General features: G+C 40.7%; 1 long non-coding RNA gene across 2 annotated transcripts; it reads left to right on the top strand.

The window, feature by feature from the left end:
- The first annotated feature begins 678 nt into the window (after positions 1 to 678).
- Positions 679 to 2172, top strand: LOC111972296 (uncharacterized). Of its 2 annotated transcripts, none has more exons than XR_011480857.1 (4): positions 679 to 960; positions 1428 to 1477; positions 1738 to 1857; positions 2014 to 2172. It is a non-coding gene; the product is annotated as an uncharacterized lncRNA (long non-coding RNA). The 2 variants fall into 2 exon arrangements; XR_002878415.2 differs by having other exon boundaries at positions 1981 to 2172.
- Positions 2173 to 11424: the final 9252 nt, after the last annotated feature.

Here is an 11424-nt window from a genome sequence, read left to right as displayed (position 1 = left end):
GACAAGAATCTCTTCAGCCCAATAGAAATCTTTCCTTTAACACGTTGTCAGCACACTGAGATGTAGTCTAGTCTACTTTGATGACTACCAGCAGCAGCTGCTCTCAGGTCTATGGCCACAAGAAGAGGAGGTCATCTAGCAGACAGCAGAAGATGTCTGATGGAGCACTTACATGATGTTTAAGTGCCTGTTCTGGAGGCACATGCCAAGGACATGCAGGATGAACATTGAAATGGTTGTTGCAGACTTGGATACTAGCTAAATCTACAGTAGGCCTATGCTTTACATTTACATCTAAAATATTCAGAGAGGATATTGCCCGTATATTCTCACTAAAGATTTTATCTCAATGAAAACATATAGTAAGTGTGGCACAGTGAGAGGTATGGGCATGGGTGTGGCTGAAGGACTCCCAGTGCAGCACCATAAACAGAGCCACCCAACTCAGCACAGGAGACAGGTGCGCTCACTTCAATGCCATGTACAGCGGCAATGGCTGCAGCACAGTGGACAGCGGCACTCAGTTCAGCACTGTGGAAGGCTGCACTACCTTCAGCACCAGGCCAGCCGAAGACAGCACAACAGCTCTGCTCACCCAACACACCTGTGCAGGATTACTAATCAGCACACCTTCAAGGCATTCCCTAATCAACTGACTGGCACAAGAGTGCAGGCTGGACCTCACTCAAGTGGAGCAGTGAGGAAGACACAGCGTGCCTACTCTCCCACTTCAACTGTTTCTCTCTACTTCCACAGACTCCTCAGAAGGAGCAGTACGGACTCTGCCAGTGAGACCATGCTGATGCAAAACACTACAGGTGGCCGCCATCTTTAACCACTCTCTTGCCTGACCAGCTTGTGGACTAGAGAGCCAGAGACACTAAAAGCATCTGAAACTCTTTTGTTGTGTGTTTACTCATTACCGCTTGTGTAGTCGGGCACACCACACTCTTCCCAACAGTAAGTATAAAAGCAGTTACCTTGCTGCTATAGAGGCTATTGCACTTACTGTAAGTGAATGTGTGAAGTATGGTGTAGATCCAGCATCCCCCATACATTTAGAGGCCAGGCCTAGGCTATAGCTTATTCAAATTGAGGGCTGAGATGCAGGGAGGTCATGCACAAGTATGATAAGAGTCCTTATGTGTACATGAAGTCTCTACATCTGCATCCAATCAGTCAGAGAAGCATTTGAGTGGACTCTCTTGCACTCTAAAAATGAAGGGTTCAACAAGGGTTCTTCTAAGAGCTTTGAAGTTCTTCAGGGAACCTTGGGATTCTTGGCACTGAAAATTGCCCCCAAAAGGTTCTTCCAAGAACCCCATAGGAGATGGGGTTCATCGAGGAACCTCCTTAGTTGGTGGGGGTTCTTGCAGGAACCTAACTGCCCAACCTAACTGCCCAACGTTTGGATTTGAATTTGAAAGGACAGCAGGTGCAGGCTCTTAACTGGAAAATGTAAAGATCTCAATTTAAGGTAAGGTTTGTCCCTTGTATGATCTAAATTTCGCTAGATTCGCATTAACATCAGCTAACCATGTGTATGTGTCAAATAAAACTTGATTTGATATTGTTTTATGATGATCCATCTACCTTCTGATATTTGTGCAAATCTTTCTAAAACAGAAAATGGACACTTCAATGGATATCAATCAACAAAGAGTTAAGAATATGTTGAAGGCTAGTTGTATTGGGTGCAGATGACTGAAGTGCTCACTTTTTTGTGTATGTCTGCAGGTATACAGACGAGGAGGCATGCAAAGGTATGTCTATTGGTGTGTTATGTACAACACATTTCCCATCCTCCTCCCTTACCTCTTCAATGAATATACCATAGGCCTCTACATTATGGACAAGGTACTGTATGAAAACCATTAACCATTAATTTTTTTCCCGTTTACCACAAAAACCAAGTTATGAAGATGGTTATGTGCATGTTTTGTTATTCATATGTATAATAAAATAATATTGAATTCACAGACTTCACCCTCCCTACACCTCTGCATTTCACAGAACCTGTTCAATCACCATGCACTGCAACATCATTCTGGCTATGTATACGGAGAACATCAACACACCAGAGGATATACCCATTATACATGGGGCTCTGCTGGGAGTTTACCTCATATTTAGATTTTTTAATTCTACTATGCCACTATAATCCTAATAAACACTGACAACTAAAATATTCTGTTATTTTTATGCATATTAATGATGTGGGGGGTAAAAATGTACCCCAAAAGGCTGAGGAACAATTTAAAAGGGGTTCTTAAAAGGATTATTTGAAGAACCCTTTAAAAGTGTTCTTCGAAGAACTTGTAGGATACTCCAGGAACCATTCATTTTTAGAGTGTGGGTTAACTTATGACACTTAAATGAATGTGGAAATAGAACACACAGAACATTTTCTATGCACCTGAAAGTGGAACAATTTACCCACTTAGTGCCKATACCTACAGAAACACATCCTCATCGGACACAACTTGAAAATTCCCCAAAACAATTTCAGAATGACACGATAAGGGGGACAAAAAAAAATGTTGCTTAGCAGTTATTGTATTTCATGTTGGCACTGTGGCAGCTGAGTTTAACCATGGCTGGCTGAGTATGGGCTGACACAGGTTTATGAGCAACAAGCATCCAATCAATATGCATCTGGATGCCTCTCTTTTTAATCACCGCAGCTACCAAGTCATTCAAATAAATACTCAAAATACTCAAAATGGTGACAGGAAGTGTTGCCTTCAACAGCCGAGCGAGGCATCACACAACTCTGACTAAATGATGTGCATTTGTATTTTCTATTTCAACATTCAATAAGCTTCTAAAATAATCTCATACTCTCTGCCTGTTTAAGTTCATCTGCCATCAATAACACATTTTGGTTCCTGTAATAGTTAGCATGCAGGGCATGTCCCTTGAGCTAATTAAAATGCATGGTTTAACAGTAGCTTTACAATTCAAAATACACACTGAACCATGCACTAATAGTCTTAGACTACAAGGAATATTACTTGCTGATACCAGTCCTCTTGATCTGTACAATTCTTACCACTATCTATTGAAGTGTGAATAATAATAAGATGGGGGAAGAATCATTGTGCTCTTTAGCTTGACAGTTGCAAATCGTTTGCTGCTAGAATGATAGAGACTTATTCATGAGACTGTTCACACACCCCTACCCAACACGACTTTAACAAATAGCAGAGTCCAATTGTTCCCTTTCATGAACGATATACAATCGACTCAAATAAGGTATTGGAAATCATATCAAACATATTGGTTATGAAAGATCCATCGTTCTTAGTATCCATTCTTGTCTTGTTTTTAATAAACTCTAGTTGGATCTGTGGACTCAGTGCCCATACTTATAACCCTTACCATTTTCACACACTCAAACCTCTATAGACAGTCTACTCATAGACAGGCTACTCAACAGGTGGTCTGAGGGCCAAGAGCCACCCGTGAATAACCTTCAATCACCCTTAAACTACTGTAATCATGAACATGGTGAAAAATCTAACCAACCTTCCTGTATTTGTAGAAATGTATGTAAAATCAACGTTCCTCCTATATAATATGATTATACTGGCTACTTGTTTTAAATACATAATGATTTAGCCAATTAGATACAGTATGTAGGTACACAAGTAGGGTTGCAAAAATCTGGTAACTTTTCCAAAATGCAATACTTTTCCAGAAAACYTGGTTGAAGGATTCTCGGAATCAGGAAGGAATAGGCAAGAAATTCGGAATCCTCAAACCAGGATTTTGGGAAAACCTGGGAATTTTGGGAAAGTTAGCGGAATTTTGCTACTCTATACAAAAGTAATCATAATTTAATGTATTACAAGAATAGTATCTATTAAGACACTGTATGTTGATCATTAAATCTGCTCAAGGAGCGCTGCGCTGTGGCTGACCCACAGGTTATGCGGGTTATGTGTGTGTCTCGCAGGGTTGGGTTGAAAGTTAAAGAAAAACGTATGTGATCTGAAAAGGAAATAGACAATAGCATATTCTTCTTCTTATAACATAATGTGATTAGTCCATATGTTATCTATCTTACATATGTTGTTTTTGCTGTCCCCATTAACATTTAGTTAAACAACCAGGATTGTTTTAGAACGGAGACAGGGTCTTCTGTTTGCTTCATTAAAATCCCTTAGCACCACCACCTCCCCCATCATAATGCTGATACTGTATACTCACTAAAAAGCCACTTACTGTCTAGCTGTAAATTACATGTGGATTAGCTGACCTATCTACATAACATAAGCATTAAGTCCTACAATGGGGAGCATTACTTCCATGCCTGTGTTGTGTAAATGAACATCAATTCAATCCTGCAAAGGGCAATGCCATTTTCATGTTCTCTTCCTACCAATATATAAAAGCAAGGCTGCAAGCTACTACAGCTTTGACTGCATCTCCTCTCCTGAGAAAGAAAGGAAATAGGAAAAGGAAAATAAGGAGGATGAGCTTTGGAGCTCTAATCCGTGGCTGTGCTGTGTAGAAAGCCATTAGGTGACAGTAGAGCGGAGGATGGTCGGTAAGGGGCCTCACTATAATGAAGCACCTCATGTGTCCTCTGGGAAACACTAGCTGCCGGGAGGAGACAACGCGATTGCATTGAGGCATATATAAAAATTAAGGAGGTTATCTGCAGAAAGGTCCACCGGGGGGGCAGCTGGCTGGCTGCCATAACGAGAGACCATCCAAGGTGTTGGAATCTGTTGACAGTCATTTTAATCTGTGACAGACTGTCACTCCAAAATAAATCATACTTTCCCAAAGCTTCTCTGTCTGAAAATCCTGAACAATGCAGACTTGATGTGCTTGATACATCTGTCAGATTGACCGACCATCCCTGAGAAACTCATTACTACAGACCCTGAGAGCAGCACGCAGACAGACAAATTCACAGAATATAAATTGAATGCAATTTCATTCACTCAAGAAAATATTGTTGATTTAACTGCAAAGGATTTGTTCAAGTATCACAAACTAACTGTGTGGTCAGATTCATATCAGATTGACATCTGCGAGCATAGTCGTAAAGTGGCTATTCCAAAGGAACAGAGATTGAGTAGCCTAACTACTGTAGCAAGTGACATATATGTCACTCCTGCACAGGGGAATAGCCGCCAGTCATTGTTATAATGATGGCGTAGTGACACAAGGCATTCTAAAGGCAAAGCACTCCTGTATGTTTATCAAATTCATTGATAGCCATGAAGGAATGACCAACTTTTTCCAGAAGCTCAATGCACCAGTTTTATCAAATTATGGACTAGCCTAGTTAGAACAGCAATAGAACAGTACATAATCTAAATAGGCCAAAAAATCACTTTGAAGACCACAACAGTGAAATGATGGTGCCCTCTCTCCATCACCCAGTTTTTTATTTCTTGTTCGGAAACATTACAGTGAGATGAATTGGGCACATCAACATACTGTAGTAGGGTGAGACAAATCCCCTTAGAGAGGCTCCTAAGCTTTGAATGAAGCCCCAAATTCAAGTTCTTTCTGGAGATTTATGCTGTGAGGCTAGCTGCTTCATTGACTTAAGAGGAGGAGCATATTGGAATTCTCAAATAGGTCTTCACTTGGACATGTCCCTTAGAATTGTTCGGCCATGGAGGCTGGTTCTAGATTGACACTTTGATATTCAAAAATATTGAAACTACATTACTCATTCCCTATACAGATGACCTGTGGAATATATTAAATGGTATTATTTTATTGGCTTATACTTTATTGGCTACTTCTTATTTCAGCTACTGTATTATGTGGTCAATGAAATGCAGTCAGTGCTGCTTCTAGAATCATGTCACATACTATACTGGTCTGGACAGACGGACTGTGCCCTGATCTGACCTCAAACGACTGACTGTCAGAGGGGCTGGCTAGCATGACGGCTGAGCTATCTAAAACGTCAGTACACTGGAGTCAGCATCTGATACCTACCAGATGTACTGTAGGCAGCCATTGCGTCACTAATCTCATCGGGGTGATATTGCACTGCCTTGTCTATCTTACTTGAAATATGAGTCAGAGTGTAATGTCTTCAGTGAGTCGGTCAATCTTATGTTCAAAATCAAATTCGCCATTTTCACAGTGTGAAATGTCAGTAGTGTAGTGTACTTGGTGGCGTTGTTCTAAAGGACTGGTTTTAGATGCATAATCAGTTTGAGTGGGTAGGGTTTGACCACACTAAGTTTATGGTCTAGGATCAGATGGCAATCTTTAAAGAGATGTTTAGAGGGYTCTGAAGTTCTGAAAAGCTTTTTCAACTGCTCCCATCAATATACTATGTCAGAAATTGAAGTATCACTGAATCAAGCATTCATATTCATAACACAGACAAGTCATGAATGTACAACACCGTACCAAGAAGCAATAARCATTAATTGTTTGTAGTGCATTGTATGTTTTTGGATTACACAGAAGGGAATCTCTCGAAGCATCAGTGTATTATCAGTGTTTTTATTATCAGATAATTAGGTATGGACCGTTATGTCTTCCACAGTGCTGCTCACATCATGATGACTCTGCCACCTCAGTAGGACTGTAGTGTCTCTCTCTCTCKTTCTCTCTCTAAATACTAATGAGAGCTTGGTGATTATTCAGTGATGTGAACACAACAGGCACCAMGTCAGTGAAGTGATAAGCCATCGGTTGATTACAAGAAAACAGTCAGTTTGCTTCAGGTGATATCAGAACAATCAGGATAGATAATAATTTGTCAAACATCAAAAAACTGTTTACTAAAAGCTCTAATGGTGGTTGAGGGTTGCACAATGCACATTAACATTGGAAAGCCTTTACACATAACAGATCAAAACATGAGAAAGGCCCATTTTCATAGCCGCAGGACAGTGACAGTCACCACACCAAAAATATAATTTACGGAACGATCTGTTGCTGTGAACAATGGTGTGTAATTGCCAATGAAGGTATAACATCAGCTCTGAGCAGAGTCATTGATTGTGAGGGTTTCTGTCAACTTGACAATAATTATTAATCAGCAGAAGAGGCGCTCGTCGTTCTCATCTCCTGACAAAATAAACTAATAAACAGATTATTTAATCTCCTCCATACTGAGAACTTGTTCAGAGCTGCTATACAATCAGTGGTGGAGGAGGTGTCGTTTTTCCCCTCTCAGTTTGCTCCACCCCCTCACCTGTGATTGCATTATTTGCATCATGCCTTTGATTTTGTCCCCAGAAAGACAATAATTATCTTTGAAAGGGACAGAAGAGAAAAAAAGTGTGGAGAGAGAGAGAGAGAGAGAGAGAGAGAGAGAGAGATGTACAGTTTAAGTCAGAAGTTTACATACACTTTAGCCAAATACATTTAAACTCAGTTTTTCACAATTCCTGACATTTAATCCTAGTAAAAATTACCTGTCTTAGGTCAGTTAGAATCACCACTTTATTTTAAGAATGTGAAATGTCAGTATAATACTAGAGAGAATGATTTATTTCAGCTTTTATTTTTTTCATCACATTCCCAGTGGATCAGAAGTTTACATACACTCAATTAGTATTTGGTAGCATTGCCTTTAAATTGTTTAACTTGGGTCCAACGTTTCGGGTAGCCTTCCACAAGCTTCCCACAATAAGTTGGGTGAATTTTGGCTGAATCCTCCTGACAGAGCTGGTGTAACTGAGTCAGGTTTGTAGGCCTCCTTGCTCACACACGCTTTTTCAGTTCTGCCCACAAATGTTCTATAGGATTGAGGTCAGGGCTTTGTGATGGCCACTCCAATAACTTGACTTTGTTGTCCTTAAGCCATTTTGCCACAACTTTGGAAGTATGCTTGGGGTCATTGTCTATTTGGAAGACCCATTTGCGACCAAGCTTTAACTTCCTGACTGATGTCTTGAGATGTATCTTCAATACATCCACATAATTTTCCTGCCCTCATGATGCCATCTATTTTGTGAAGTGCACCAGTCCCTCCTGCAGCAAAGCACCCCCACAACATGATGCTGCCACCCCCGTGCTTCACGGTTGAGATGGTGTTCCACGGCTTGCGATCCTCCCCCTTTTTCCTCCAAACATAACRATGGTCATTATGGCCAAACAGTTCTATTTTTGTTTCATCAGACCAGAGGACATTTCTCAAAAAAGTGGCTTTTTATGGCGGTTTGGAGCAGTGGCTTCTTCCTTGCTGAGCGGCCTTTCAGGTTATGTCGATATAGGACTCGTTTTACTGTGGATATGGATACTTTTGTACCTGTTTCCTCCAGCATCTTCACAAGGTCCTTTGCTGTTGTTCTAGGATTGATTGCACTTTTCGCACCAAGGTTCATCTCTAGGAGACAGAACGCGTCTCCTTCCTGAGCGGTATGAAGGCTGCGTGGTCCCATGGTGTTTATACTTGCGTACTATTATGTGTACAGATGAATGTGGTACCTTCAGGTGTTTGGAATTTGCTCCCAATGATGAACCAGACTTGTGAGGTCTACACATTTATTTCTGAGGTCTTGGCTGATTTCTTTTGATTTTCCCATGATGTCAAGCAAAGAGGCACTGAGTTTGAAGGTAGGCCTTGAAATACATCCACAGGTACACCTCCAATTGACTCAAATTATGTCAATTAGTCTATCAGAAGCTTCTACAGCCATGACATCATTTTCTGGAATGTTCCTAGCTGTTTAAAGGCACAGTCTAATTAGTGTATGTAAACTTTTGACCCACTGGAATTGTGATACAGTGAATTGTAAGTGAAATAATCTGTCTGCAAACAAATAACTTGTGTGCAGGACAAAGTAGATGTCCGACTTGCCAAAACTTTAGTTTGTTAACAAAAAATGTGTGGAGTGGTTGAAAAATGAGTTTTAATGACTCCAACCTAAGTGTAGGTACACTTCCGACTTCAACTGTATTTAATAAATCATTTTGACAGTAACCCTCCCCCCAAAAATAGTTTATTTACATATGTACTAGTAAGCTAAGTGTTTGTTTCTTGGGCTTCAGGAATGTGACTGAAAAAGTGCCTCAGGCTTTGCAAAATATAAAAATTCAACTGATTGAAAGTATAAGGGGATTTCGGTGAACACATGCTGTGGTCAAGGCTGCAACTCRCCAGTGCAATGAGTGGAGCTCAGGTGTTCAAAATCGTGTATCAGACCGAGAGCCTATTGCTTCTTACATACAGTAGTTCTTTATGAGTTTTAGTTTAGAAAACGATCTCTCCGCAGAAGCGACAGTTACAGGGATGGTAAAAACAGTTTCATTGCCGTAGCAACATCAGGGAAACTGTGCAGAAGGGAGTGGTGCTTCAAATACAGCAGTTCTGTAACATATTTAATTGAGTGTCTCATTCTCCTTAATTGCCGGTCTCAACACGTTATGGAAAGAGATTAACTGTAAAGGAAGCTCTGGGGACAGGTCGTCTGGATTGTGGACAGACAATAAATTGGCAGATGCAAACAGAGTATCATCTTTAGCGAACAACAGTTCTGTATGAACTAAAGTGTTTTGCGATTTAGTTCATACAGGTGAACCGGAGTTTGAGTGTGGTTGTAATATCAACAGTCCCTTATCTCTGGTATATATTGGCATGTATCATTCAAGAGTAAGTTTAGATTGTGTGCAGTGCAATGGACATAATATGCACAATGTCTCAGGAAACACTGTCTTGGTTGACAATACTCAAAGAAAAAAGTCGGCCCGCAACCTGGATCTACATGCCGTGGTGAAAACATTTGCACAACGAAAAAGGAGGACTTCAGGAGATCAGGGGAGTCTCTCAAGTTGGATTTCATTTGATTAAATTGAATGTACCTTGACTATTGCTGCCCATTTGTGTAGGCTATTAGCCAGACCAAACCAGCTGAGTTCAACAATAAATAGTGGCTGAATGTATATCCAAGCAAACTACTTTTTTCATCATTGTTAGGCTATTTGTTGAGTCATTTTAGTAAAACTTGTATAAATAGCAGCTAAATTCGGTGTCTACAGTGACTTCCAAAAGTATTCACACCCCATTACTTCTTCCACATTTTGTTGTGTCACAGTCTGAATTAAAAATGTATCAAATCGAGATTGTGTGTCACTGGCCTACACACAATACCCTATACTGTCAAAGTGGAATTATGTAATTTTTACAAAGTATCCAACCCCTTTGTCTAAATAAGTTCAGGAGTACATTTTTTATTAACAAGTCACATAATAAGTTGCATGGACTCACTCTGTGTGCAATAATAGTGTTTCACATGATTTTTGAATGACTACCTCATCTCTGTACCTCACATACACAATTATCTGTAAGGTCCATTAGGGGTCTGGGACTATCTCGAAACCATGAGACAGTACGTCCACTTGCAACACTTGGCTTGCAACCCACACCCATCTCAGCCATTCCGATGCAAAAATAACCAACCACTATCCCACTGTCTCAAAAAAGTTGCTGTAAGAAACGCTTTGGTTGTATTGTTTCAGAGTACCGACAGCAAGGTCCGTCTCAGACAAACATCCATTATCAGTCAGTGAGCTGCAGATACCTGTGACTGTGACAGTCTAGTCTGTGTGTCTGAGGCGAGAGCTTAATCTCTGCTCATTTTTACTGTGCACTGAGGCACAGCAAAGCAAGGCAAAGCATGCAAAAGGCCTAATTGCACATTGCAATAGAAGGGCTGATTGCAAACCAACAGAAGAGAGGGACAGGAAACAAACTATGAGCTCCTCTAACAGACACACATACTCTAATCATATTAAGGTAAAATGAGGAACAAACACAACTAAATGAATACAGAAATTAACAGGACTGTCACTGCACTGTCAAAGCATGTAAGTAAGAGACCAGTAGCAAATGAACAACTTCCAAAGAAAATCATACCGATACAGATTGATGACAGGTGACCCTGTCAGATTTAGACATATAGTCAGACTAAACAATGGTTTAAAAGAGAATACCTCATTCGATAGACAACCCTAATTTTTCAACCCAACATGTCAGTGTACCCGTCAATTAACTAGCCACAGATTTAACTGATCCTATCATTCCTGAGAGGAGCGGGATGGACATGAATGACAATAATTCCCTCTTCCATCCTTCCCGTAGCCCTCCGAAGCCCTGGACAACAATGTACACAGCCAAAGACCCTCTACATGGGCAGCAGCTCAGACTTCCACTTAAAGCTGCCAGCCTCTGCGAGTTTGTTTAATTGTGTGTGTGTGTGTGTGTGTGTGTGTGTGTGTGTGTGTGTGTGTGTGTGTGTGTGTGTGTGTGTGCTGTGTGTGTGTGTGCTGGTGTGTGTGTGTGTGTGTGTGTGTGTGTGTGTGTGTGTGTGTGTGTGTGTGTGTGCCGTGTTCAAGCATGGCTGCATTTGTGTGTTTAATGCCCATAGACGTAGTGCCTATGCATTCCCTATACATACTGTATCTTATGGAAATGCCTTGCACCTATCA

Source organism: Salvelinus sp. IW2-2015, linkage group LG2, assembly GCF_002910315.2.
Source record: "Salvelinus sp. IW2-2015 linkage group LG2, ASM291031v2, whole genome shotgun sequence".
Taxonomy (NCBI): Eukaryota; Metazoa; Chordata; class Actinopteri; order Salmoniformes; family Salmonidae; genus Salvelinus; species Salvelinus sp. IW2-2015.
Note: the sequence above shows the minus strand (reverse complement) of the source record. Positions and strands in the feature narration are given on the sequence as shown.